Raw genomic sequence first — 13,265 nt, 5'->3', positions numbered from 1 at the left:
TTCAAGCACCACCAACAGGTCAGGTTTTCAGATATACCTGCTTCAGCACAGGTGGCTTAACCAGGGGCTCAGTCAAAGACTGAGCCACCTGTGCTGAAGCAGGGATATCCTGAAAACCTGACCTGTTGGTGGCCCTTGAAGACTGGAGTTGAGCGCCCCTGTGCTGGAGAATAGCACTCATACAAATCTTATGACCCCGGTTATAGGAACAACCAACGAGTAAAACTGGTAGATGAATTGCAAAGACAAACAAACCAGTAGTATAAAGCTTGTAAATCTGTAAATTGCTTCCTTTATTAAAAAAAAAGGGCCACTTCGAGTACAAGTAAACATACTATTCCCTAATATGCTTGCACATGCACACATTTGTTAGATTCTCCCTAACAAGCAACATTAGGGTATTGCTTCCTGAATGCAGCTTCGCAAGACAGTTTTGTCAATTCAAAGTGGCACAAGGGAGTACACTAAATAAGCAAGTAAATTACTTCAACTGCAGTGTGCACTTGTTTACAGGGCAAACAAAAATAAATATGGATTTATGGCAAACAAATCTGATTGTTTGGATTAAATCAAATTACCCATCTAACTGTGAGACAATCTTTCCTGCTATATTCTCAAGAGGTACACAGAATATCCAATTCCATCAAAAGATCTGCCAGCCAACACCTCTGTGAGTTCAAGTCTTAGAGATCTCTGTCATCCGGGGAAGCATGTTACACTTTGCTTGTGTACACAACACACTGGCGGCACTGTGGTTTCTCTTATTAAAATAGGTAAAACAGTTGCAAGCAAAAGTGCTGCTGAATGATATTGAAAGGAACATTGGAGTACAAATAAATGGGGGTTTGTATGTGAAGGCAGGGATGTGCTGAAGTTTGTGTATCTCTGATTTCTCTATGATTACAGTGTGTGACAGGAGCCATGGATCAGTGCGCTCCTGGTTGAACTTTTTCAGGATGGGGAGTTCCAGTCTAAAGAGCAAGTTGGTTTTAGCGGAAGCTCGGAATGACCTCAAATTCACCTTCAACATCAGACTCATTGAACATTACATACAGCTTTCATTGAAATGACTGTATAGCCTTGTTTCGAACATACAGTACAGTAATCGACAGTCCTTACAATAGATAGAAAGATTACCAGTCAATTTAATAGGACGCATGACCAAACGTTTGGAGGAAAGGAATTCCATCTGTTGTTGTTTTTAGTGTTGATAGTTTAACTGTAACTGTTCAGATACAATACTGGGCACATTATATCATTATATTTGTTATTTCTGCTTAAAGTCAAAACAAATACAGTACACCCCATAACAGAGTCACAAATATAGCATTATTTCAGGATTTGTAAAAAAAAAAGAAAAAAAGAAGAAGATTAACATGACCAACCAGATAAACCCCATTAATCAAAGGTACTCTAAATATTTACCATGTCAATTTGAGCTGCTGTCCTCCTACATCTCTCTGGCTTTATTTGGTATAAGCAATGTTCTGTCAACCAAGAACCTCACTTTGACCTGAGGATGCAGTTGATCAGAAGGTAGCCATAGATGCAAGTAATAACCTAGAGCTAGCTCCACCAGGCCTGCATGGATATGCATTATGCACGGCGTTGCACTGTATTTATTCTACATGACCACTTCCCTATTTTACTAAGGTCCCAAAGTATGAAGACCGTACAAATATAATACTGGCTTCTTGGGACGTTTAAGTCATTTGAAATAATAGTTTTCCAATTATGCTGACCATGTTGGTGGAGAGGCAGAGGCTAAAGCACGGCAACTCTAGTCATCAAGGAACACCAACAGGTCAGGTTTTCAAGATAGCCCTGCTTCATCACAGGTGGCTCAATCAGGTGTTCAGTTGAAGACTTAGCCCCTGATTGAGCCACCTGTGATGAAGCCGGGACTGATTGAGCCACTTGTGCTGAAGCAGGGATATCCTGGAAACCTGACCGTTACTGTACTGGAGTTAGCCCACCCCTGGGCAAAAGGGTTTATCTTGAAAACACGTGTGTTTGATTTTTAATTATATTGGGATAATTAATTTAAACAAGATTACAATGTTAGCATAATTGTGCTTGTACAAAGTTCACACTCAATAGATATTGGAGAAACATTGATATGGATTCCAGATTCTGCTACCATTGTATATACTCGCCAAACATTAACCACGCTGCTTTTATTTTTTTACTTTGCCATCTTAAAAAATAATGTTTTTGCAATTGTTTGCCTTTGTGCGTCATTCTACAACTTTGCAAGAACATTTGCAAACTAAACTGGGAAACTGCATGCACATTTATCATGGACGTTTGTGACTTCCATATTCCTAGTGCTATTTTAACACTGAACCTAAGAATCCATAATTATAGGCTGTTCCCACAACGGGAAGGCTAAATATTTGTCATCCAAACTCATGGAAAATATGCTCCTATCGTTTAATAGGTAACCAACACGCGTTACAAATCTAACAGTAATGTATGAAGCAGATTTCTGCTGTCTTGAAATGTGTTACTGTTAATATGATACAGTAATGGGATGTCAGTCAAAGCCAACTACCTTATTTTGACCCCAATCAATACCTCTATCTCTAAGCTAGTGTTGTTACGGGGGGGGGAGGGGGTATGATTCCTTTTATTGGACAACAATAAGTTGATATGTTACAAGCTTTGAACCTCTCAGGGTCCTTCATTGGGTAGCCAGGACATACTTGAAAACGAGAGGTAACTCTCAATGTATTACTTCCTGGTAAAATATTTTATAAATAAATATCAACTACTTGTTGTGCAATAAAAGGTACTGTATCATCCCCCCATACTCCCTCTGTTACTACATGGAAGTAAGAAGAAACCCGGCTCCCCACCCAGCTTTGCCTTCTAAGCTAGTGTTAAATAAACACCAACAATGTTCCTAAAAAGCAAATATGGAATTCTAAATATAAATAAATAAAGATGCAGAAGCTAAGGGCCTTGTAATACTGTACATAGCCACCTGCACTAAACACAGAATATACAATTATCATAGCCCAGCGATGTCAAGGCAGTTACAAATAGGCAAATAACAGAATGTATGTTAAGTGATATATACCTCCCTGTCTTATTACACAGTGTGAAAGGTGACACACTGAGTGCTCGTCTGCATGTCCTTACCCAGAATCCCTAGCTGCAGTGGAAGCGTATACCAAGAGAAAATGGGGAAGGGCGGCAGTGGAAGCACTGTATGCTAAGAGATAACGGGGAAGGGCAGGGTTGCAGACCTGTCCGAGACGTGTGAATGTGCTCACAGCGTGGGATTTGTATTTGCTGTACATAGTATTGCATAGGCATCTAAATAATACAACCACAAATATGTTTAAAAAAATAAATTCATTACATAGCAAAGTATTGTGAAAATAGAAGAGGGAGTGAATGGGGGAAAAGTCAATGTATCCTCCAGGAAATGAATGCAGAATGCATTGTCTACAACTCCAGTTGAATGTAGCCGTTCTCCCCATCTCTGAGTTACGTTAAAGGGGGCCTATAGATCATGCATTGTTCGGCAGTGAATTGCTTTCAAATAAGAACTTGCTATTGTGAGGAAGATTGTTCCTGATTAATATGTTGGCATTACTCTTGGAGAGGGGGGAAAAAAAAACTAATTGCAAATGGAAACACATTTGTCTGTCATTGGGAGAATTGATGATGGTGTTGTTACAGCTGCTTTGAAGCTGGAAGATAACAATCTTTTCCTACAGCCTAAAAGAGTTGCAGTTAACCCCAGCGAGAGATTCAGCTCATACAATTAAAATGGCTTGTTCAATTGATTCTTTCCTGGCATCAGCTGATGTTCATCTGAGAGAAGTTGGAATATCATTGAAATGACACGTGGAATTACTCTCGCACAAGCTGGATTTGAGCAGCAATCCCTCCTTGAAGTGGTTATACCTTCTGGGATACTTGCTGTGTTTCTACTGCAAAGGAAAATCAACTTACTTTCTTGTCATTTCAAAGGTGGAATGCCAGCTGGACACAAAAGTACTTTCTGTTGCTAATTACATGACAAATACATTGTTGTATATGTTGGTAAAATCTGCATTTTTTTCACAGTGGTTGAGTAATTGTATAAATGAATCATCCATCTGTTTATTTTATGAAGATGAAAATCAGCTTTATTAAATTATTACAGATATGTTTCAGCTTGTGTGTGTTTCTGCGGACATCATTTGTTTATTCATTTATTCCCCTCCCTAAGTTGCATGGACGCCATGGAAGTCAACTATCCCTCTTCTAGAGCTGTGATGGTAGTGTGTGCAAATGACAAATTATTCATGCAAAAGACGAATTGTCATAAAATATAAACCGCACAAGATGAAAGTCAGAGGTGCGTCCCTCTGTCTGCTCTCCCCCAGTCGCATTACACAGCTTTTCAGCACAGCATGGGTTAAAGAAGTGCATAGCCAGTAACCCTAATCACAGACAACTGTCCCTCTAGCCAATTAGGCGAGGGGTGGCCATGGCCACGGCCAGGGACCAAGACCGCCCCTCACCTCACTGGGGTCTCTGGGCTGCCGTCCCGGCCTGAGGGAGGGGCAAGGAAGAGGCATTAAAGCGCAGCCGGGAGCGGGAGCGTTCATTCTGCTCCCGGCTGTGGCGAATTTACTCCCCCTGAATGCGGTAAGTTTTTTTTGTTTTTATTGGCATAAGGCACTCATCCCCAGTTGCCGAGCTCGACGCATTACCACCAGACCTGGGCGGGCGGCGGGGCTGGGAGATTCGAACAGAGAGCTGCGCCAGGGGGAGGGAGCTGAGGGCAGATGCCTGGCTGGGTCACGTCTCCTCATGGTATCATTTCACGGGACAACTTGGCACATTACGGCATGCGTTCCCCTTCAAATCCTCCGCCCTTCTTCCCGTGCCTATGACACGCTTCTTCCCAGCGCGCGCACAGTCAGCAAAGCAACGCGGCGCATTACTAACAAGTGGTCACCCTCCCCTCTTCCCCGTCCCTCATTACTCATGTGACGCACTTCTTCCTTCATCGCTCACGGCAGAATCTCAGGCATAGCGGGCGCAGGCGGCACATGGTGGCTTGCAACGCGTGGCGGGCCACTCCAGTATGGCCACGCATACGACACCTACACACCCTCCCCTGTCCTCCTCAATACTGGGCTCACTGCCAGCTTCAGAAGGCTATAAGGTTTCTGCTTTTGGGGTTGGGGATTTAGGGCACTAAGATTTTAATGTTGGGAGAGAAATATACAGGTATGGGATCATAATTGAGTGTATAATTTATGGGCCGTAGGTAGGGTTATAAGGTACAGGAGGTAAGGTAATGGTGCTTATAATGTACTGATAAGTACTGTATTGGGTTTATAAGGCACTGGTATGCACTGGACTTGTGATTATAGCATACTGGTATGTACTGTATTTGGGCTTAACGTACTGTATGTATTGTAGTTGTGTATATAATGTAGTAGTATGTACTGTAAGTGAGGTTATGATTTACAGTATGTACTATAGTTGTGGTTATATTATTATTAGGTACAGTAAGTGCGGTTAGAATGTCCTGTAGTTGTGGTCATAATGTATTAGTACCGTATATACTGTAAGTGCGGTTATAATGTACTGTAGTTGTGGTTATGCTTTAGTATGTGCCGTAAGCGAGGTTATAATAAACTGGTATGTTCCATAATTGTGGTTATAATGTACGGTATGTACTGTAATGGTGGTTATGATGTACTAGTTAGTATGTATGAGAATTATGGTTAAAAGACACTGGTACATACTGTGATTTGTGGTTATATACTGGCATTGGTATGTCGCTATGGTTAGGTGAACCGATAGAGTTTCATGTGTGCATCAGTTATAGCAAGGATGCTCGTGGCCATTTTATCCCCCTTCTCCCTTACCTCCAGGTTCTACACATAGCCGTGCACTCTACATTCACAATACAGACGTGTAGAAGGGGCTGGAGCCCTTAACGTACTTACTTTTTAGAATATATCTGCCTTACGTGAACATGTAGACGGAATACCACAGGGTAGGTTAGTAATGCACATCCTGACCAGCACATGGCTCTAGTAAATACCCCTCCTCCGTTGTCCCATTGTTTGTAAGTGTTGAATAAGGAAGACTATGGCCACATGTATTTCTGTTACAAGTGGTTGAAAAGGGAGGGGCCATTGACCACATGTTAGGCCGTAGACAAGTGGTGAAAATGGGAAGAGACAATAGCCACAAGTAATCCTGTAAGGCGAGTTCCCTGCTAGGGCCTCTTAACAGCCGGTAAATCAATTGCTAAAGGGGTAATTCTGCGTATTCAGGTTAGGGGCCGTGACGTTAGGAGGTTTATTAAATTCAAATTATTTTAAAAAGGTAATATGTTTATTGAAGTTTCTGTGTATATTTTTCAATGTAGGAGGGACAGAAAGGGAAAGGCAAGATCTGGGATTTAAATAAAAATAAATAATAATACCCTACCCTTGGGTTGGGGTAGCATACGGAGCACATGTGGACTGGGAATGGGGTCCACCAACTATACAAGATGTCTCATGTACCAATGATAATATTATCATCATTTCATGTTTATTTCAGTCAGATTGTTACTGTGTTCAAGTAACAATTCTGTTTCATCTGGATTCGGGACCATCTGTGTTGATGGCGCTATACTCCCTACACACACATGATAAATGAATAAACAGCACACATTTTATTTTCTTCAAAATTAGAAATAAACATGCAAAGCCCACTACTCATATCGCCTTATCACACAGCACACCTGTAGTAATGTCTTTTGTAAACCAAATCATACAACTACAGGCAGAGGCGCGGAACAAGGAGAAAGGCTGGTTCCAGCGGCAGCTGCTTGCGCTCATGCACGGAGCAGAGGACGGGCATGGCTATACGAGCAAACAAGGCCATACGAGCATGCAAGGTCAAGCTGCTTTGCAGGATTGGTTGCGCGTACAAGGTTGTCACGCCCCCTCATGCAGGGATGCGTGGCCCTCATCAAGTGATGAGGGTGCCCCCAGTCAGGAGTTGTGCCATGCAGCAGGGCAAGCACGCTTAGGGGAAACACTTTACTGGCAGGGCATAAGTCCGCAGGTAGGGGTGGCGACCCACTTCAGTGTTGCCAGGGGGCATGTTGACACAGAGGTTTTTGAGGCCATCGATGGTCACAGACGAACCAGTGGTTAGGGTGTCGATGCACCCTAATTCTGTAATTTCAGATGGCGGGGAGTTGGCTGGCTCAGGGATGAGTCTGCAGCATGCGGCTGAGACGCGGTCACCATCACCATCCAACATTGGTTGTACATCATCAACACCACGGGGACGCGCCAGACGCCGGGGGAGGCATTCTAATAGAGGCTTTGTTGAGAAGTCAGCCAGGGCGGAACCCGATAGCAACCCACACTCAGGCGCAAAAGCGGTCGACAAAGGGTAAGCGGCCAGCAACATATGGGGATAGATGGCGGGATTTTTCCCCCCAAAAGGCTGTCTCCTCGGGTGAGCGAGTCAGCCTTGGGTACAAGATCACAGCTTATGGAAGTAGCATTGATGAGCATAAGCCAAGCTCTATCCAGATTAGCGGTGCATCTTAATGCAGGGCCGGGGGTGATAGGAGGCATAAGCAATTATAATGGGGCGACAATGCCAACGACTATAATATTGCCAGCAGTTGTAGTATCGGCAGTAAGCATGGCACCAGCAACAGTCATAGCACCAGCGGCAGTTACAATGCCAGGCATAGCGCCAGCAACAGCTATAACTCCAGCAATAGCCATAGCTGCCCTACTAGTAGCTAGCGACACGACGCAGGAGTTTGCAGGGCAGCCCACACAGGTGGGATCGCTACCTTATGCACTTGCCCTCCTTTTGGCTTCCACGGTAGCTACACCGACTGAGGTTAAGAGGATGTCTGTCGTGGTATACCAGGACTCTTACACGGCCAGCTCTAGCGCGTTGGGATCACATTTACTTAAAGAAGTTAAGGATAAGATTTGGGCAGGGTAATACATGGAGACCTCTGCTTCCAGGTTATAGGGAAGCACTGGTAAGGTCAACCAAAAAACGGGAATCGATGAAAGAGGACATGGAAAGAAGGATCTTTCCACGCACATTTCGCAATTGGTCAAAGGCTTTTGTGGTCCTGGCCGGCGTAATTGGGGAGAAGGAACCGCAGCTGTGTGCCACACTTTTTAAGTACCACCACATGATTGAGGAAGCATACCACAAATATGGAGGCACGGGTTGGTGGGTGCATGACGAGCATTTCTAACAAACATTGGAGGCTCACAAGGGTGAGATGGCTTGGAACATTAAGGGTGTGGATCTTTATTTAGAGTTCATTTCTGGAGGAGGAGCGAACTCCTTCCACGGGGGGGAGCAGCTGAGGCAGGGGCGCATGATGACCTAATATACCAGGGGGGAACCATACACCGCATAGCCACTCAGGCCTCTATTAGGCGTTTAGCCAGTCCAATTGCACGTTTGACAACTGCCGCTTCCGGCATGTCTGCTCCATTTGTGGTGTCCGCCAAGCACAGTCAACGTGTTTTTAAGAAGGGTGCACGCAGAGGTAGGAGCTCAGGGCGGAAGATTGGCCACGATAAATGTCAGCAATTTAGCACCGTGGCTAACAAGGTACCCCAATAGGGAGGCAGCCCAGGTACTTTTAGCTGGGTTTAAGTAGGGGTTCAAGATTCCGTTTGAGTATCAAGTGGGATCAGAGGGTGGACAGAATTTGAAATCGGTCTGGACGCACAGTAATGTAGCTAGGAAGGAAGTCAAATTTGGGAGAATGGTGGGCCCCTTTGACTTCTCCCCCTTTGCCTAATCTTAGGATTTCCCCATTAGGGGTGGTCCCCAAAAAAAGAGGTGGGAGCCTATAGTTAATTCAACACCTATCCTACACAGAGGGGGCGCCAGTGAATGATGGCATTGAAAAAAAATTGTGTTCGGTGACACGCAAACTTTGATCAGGCGGCAGCACTAGTTAAAAGGCTGGGTAAAGGGGCATTAATGTCTCAAGCATACATCAAATCAGCATTCAGGCTTCTGCCGACTCACCCAGAGTGTTTCCACTTGCTAGGCTGCATGCTCGAGGGTCCGTACTATCTTGATCTTTGCTTGCCTATGGGATGCGCGCTTTCTTGTTTTTATTTCGAAACATTTAGCACCTTCCTGGAATGGGTAACGCGGAAAAGGGTGACCATGTGCTACTTGGACGACTTCCTTTTTGTTGGCCCTGGTGGGTCGGATTTATGTAGGTGGCTGATTGAATTCTCAGCCACGGCGCGTGATTTTGGCGTTCCCTTGGCCGATGAAAAGACGGTGCGTCCGACAATCGTCCTTACTTTTCTGGACAGTGAGACTGACTCGGTGAGGATGGAATACAGGCCACCGCCGGAAAAGCTAGTCGCCTTAGGAAAACTGCTCTGGGAATTCATGGTCCTAAAAAGACCTCATTGCTACATTTTCAGGCGCTGCTTGGCCACTTAGTCTTCGCAGCGCGAGTCATGCCGGCGAGAAGGGTGTTTTCTAGGCTCCTCTCTGCTGCCACAGTTGGGGGAAAACGTCCTAGCCATTTCATTTGGGTCACCGCTGCAATCCTCAAGAACCTAAAGGTTTGGCTGAATATTTTTAAGGGGTTATATCGGCAGAACCTTGTGGTGAGGGCCCCCAGCCCATAACACCGAGTTACTATTGTTCACAGATGCATCAGGTTCAGTCAGTTTTGAGGGATGGTGAGCGGAACAATGGCCTCTCCACTGGAGGGAGGCTCCGCTCATAAGGAACCTAACATTCCTTGAGCTATTCCCCTTGCCCGTCGCGGTGCGTTTGTGGGGTCATTTGTTCGCAAATAAAGAAGTCACCTTCTGGTCAGACAACATGGGGCTAGTAGAAGCGCTGAACAATTTTGGTTCACGTTCCCCTCCCGTACTGTCCCTTCTGCACAATTTTGTACTTTGATGCCGGCGCCTAAATATTGCGTTCAAGGCACGGCTTGTCCCAGGGGTTGAATACAACATTGCTGATTCTTTATCCCAGTTACAGAAGGCGCAGTTTCGGAAGCTGGCACCGGAGGCAGAGTCAGACTTGTGGGAACTTGCGATGATCCAGTGACAGAGCTAGTATGATCCTGTCTTGCGGGGGTACCTGGGGGAGCTGACACGATGTCTTGGCACGATTATCAAATCTTAGCGGGAGAACTCGGACTTGAGGTGTCAGAAATAGGGACCTTGCTGTTGTATGTTTTTTAAATTAAGAGCAAAGGGTTTTACAGGAGGATCCATAGAGAAAAAACTGATGGGGGTTTCCTTCTTCTTAAGGTTAGAAGGCAAAGCGGATCCGACAAATGTGTTTATTGTCAAGAGGGTGATAGCAGGGTTAATGAGGGGGCGACATCAAAAGACAGCAGAAGGCCAGAAATGCCATAAAACCTAAGGGTTTAATGCAGACGGCGGAGAGAGTGTAATTTTCCACGTTCGATGTAAGGCTTTCACGGCTGATGGTTTTTCATTTGCCTTCTTTGCAGCGTTGTGAGCCAGGGAGCTAGTCTGCACATCACATAGAGGAGAGGGAGGTTTGCAGCTCAAGGACCTAGTGCTAGGGGAGGAGTCTATTAGGCTGCACATTCAAAGGTCAAAAACGGACCGGCAGGGGCAGGGAGCTTGGATTTCATTGCGAAGTCTGCCAGGGGCCGTATTTTGCCCAGTCAGCGCACTTAAGGAATACATGGAGTGCAGGCCATGCGGGCAAGGTCCACTACTACTAGACGCGGATGGGGTACCGTTGTCTAGGTTTCAGTACCTGCGGGTTTTCCGCATGTGACTTCAGCACCAGTGTCTATATGTGTCACAGTACGGCACACATTTGTTCCGGGTCGGGGCGGCAATGGAAGCATCACACGCAGGGCTGTCATTAGCTGCGATACAGAAGATAGGACTTTGGAAATCTAATAGATACCGGTCTTACATCAGGCCCACATTAACAGGGGAATAGGTTTTGTTGGAATAAACCTCCACCACCATTATGCCTTCGCAGATTTCGCTGTTGCGCTGATCATCGGGGACTCAGTGATACACAGGGCAGAGAAGTGAGTCCTCAAACGCCCATACAGTGGAAACCTCGGTTAATGGCCAGAGCTAGAAGAGCACCACAGAACCTTGTCCTTCACGCCGGGGGCAACGACCTGGCCAAGCAACGCTACTTCGAGCTGGTCAATGCAAAATCCAAAACTCTCCACTCCTGAACTTGAGGCGGAAAAAGTGATGACGACTACACGTGGGATTCGTGAAGTCAAGGAGAAAACGCAGGCAAAAGAACAGATTCTCTCAACTGAATAAATCAAGATTTATTCTTGTAAGTAGGCATTCATTCTGGTTTGTAGGATTGTAGATTAGTGCTTGATACTGCGCAATGGTGTCTTTTTCCTGATGTATTTGTCAATAGGCAGAACATCAAAGCATCAGCCAGCAGCAGTATCCCTGTTTCTTTTCTGCATCAACCATTAAGAGGACTTTAGAGCCCTATGGACATTTCTATGGACTGGGGTAAATCATTGCTTTAGCGCCGGGATTCTCATCATTTCAAATCATTGTAATCTGTTTGCAAATGTGTGAGATAATTTGCCTGGAGGGATCCCTGGCAGCTTTACAAATCACACACAGTTTGGTTATAGTTATTTAAACGTTATTCACAATCACCTATATATTTTATATCACATTGGTTGTAGCGCTGAGGTTTAGGGTTTTTTAGTTGGTCATTGCAATTTAGGGCTGACTGTGCACATTTATCAGAGATTGGAGCGGATTTGTTCAACAACGAGTTGCAGGAGGGATTGGAGAGGGTCCTAGCGGGTTTGGCGGCACGGGCTTAGTTTAAGGAGGTTAAATAGACCCGTTGATGGTGGCAGTTTGGGGGATAAGCGCTTGTCCTTGCCAGACGGGGCTTGTGGCTGATAAAGTCCAGGGGTAGTCGTAAGTGTGCGGAGTCAACTGAGTGTGACTCCTGGGAACCCACTCGCAAAAATGGTCGGCTCATAGGGGCTCGGCTAGCCACAGGGGCAGCAGGCCAAGGCCTGGCTGACCCCCTTCACTCAACCCATTAAGTGAGCTTTCTGGCAGGGACTAGCAGTTACTCTATTATTGTTTAATAAACAAAGTCGCAGCCTGTTATACCTCCAAACCGAGTTTGTAGTTAGCAAGGGGAGGGGGCCCTCGCAGCCTAATTGGTCGAGCTGTTTCCACCATGTTGGTCTCCTCAGTGTGAGGATGGCTACACTGACTTTGCAATGTGAAGCTAGAATAGATTTCAACCGCACAATAAATAAATCATGGTGGGTAAAAAATGTCAAAAACCCTCCACCATTCAGTGTACAGTAGATAAAAATATCTCTTTTGAGCTTACAGGGCTCCTTGTTAAAATGGATAAATAGCAGAAGGTGACACTGTGAGTGCTCATTTGCATGTCATTTCCCAGCATCCCTGGCTGCAGTGGAAACATTGTACGCTAAGAGATAATTGTGAAATAACGGGTTGCTAACCTGTCTGAGATGTGAATGTGCGCAGAAGATGCAACAAATCAATGTTTCTAAATAATGTTTACATCCAAACACAAAGTGAGTTACTTTGTGTCTGGTTGTAGCCGCGAACAACTTCACATTGCAGAGCAGCGAACCAGCTTCACACTGATGGGCCCATTCACGTGTCTCGGACAGGTCTGCAAGCCTGCCCTTCCCCATTATCTCTTAGCAAACAGTGCTTTCACTGCAGCCAGGGATTCTGGGTAATAATATGCAAATGAGCATGCAGTGTGTTACCTTTTGCTTCTAATTCATTTTAACATGGATCCCTATAAGCTTATGCCTGCCGCGTTACACATCTTTTCTGCACAGCCTGGGCTTAAGAAGTGCGGAGCCAGTAAACCTACTCACAGACAGCTCTTTCAACCTTTTGGGTCTCATCCATGTGAGATTGGTTATACTGGCTTTGCTATGTGAAGCTGGCAGTGGCTTGGTACAGATGCAGGTTACTTATGCTGACATCCTATTACAAAATAAGCATTAAGGAATTCATATTTCCTCTTTTAACATTCCCCAAACAATGAGCTAACATACTCAAAGGTAAAATGGTGGTAAGTACCCATACATTGATGGTGGCCAACTCCAGTCCTCAAGAGCCACCAACAGGTCAGGTTTTCAGGATATCCCTGCTTCAGCTCAGGTGGCTCAGTCGAAGACTGCTTACATACTGCAGAGATATGCTGAAAACCTGCCTTTTGGTGACCCT

Source organism: Ascaphus truei, chromosome 16 (genome assembly GCF_040206685.1).
Source record: "Ascaphus truei isolate aAscTru1 chromosome 16, aAscTru1.hap1, whole genome shotgun sequence".
Taxonomy (NCBI): Eukaryota; Metazoa; Chordata; class Amphibia; order Anura; family Ascaphidae; genus Ascaphus; species Ascaphus truei.
The sequence above is the reverse complement of the archived record's forward strand: the minus strand, read 5'-3'. Positions refer to the sequence as shown.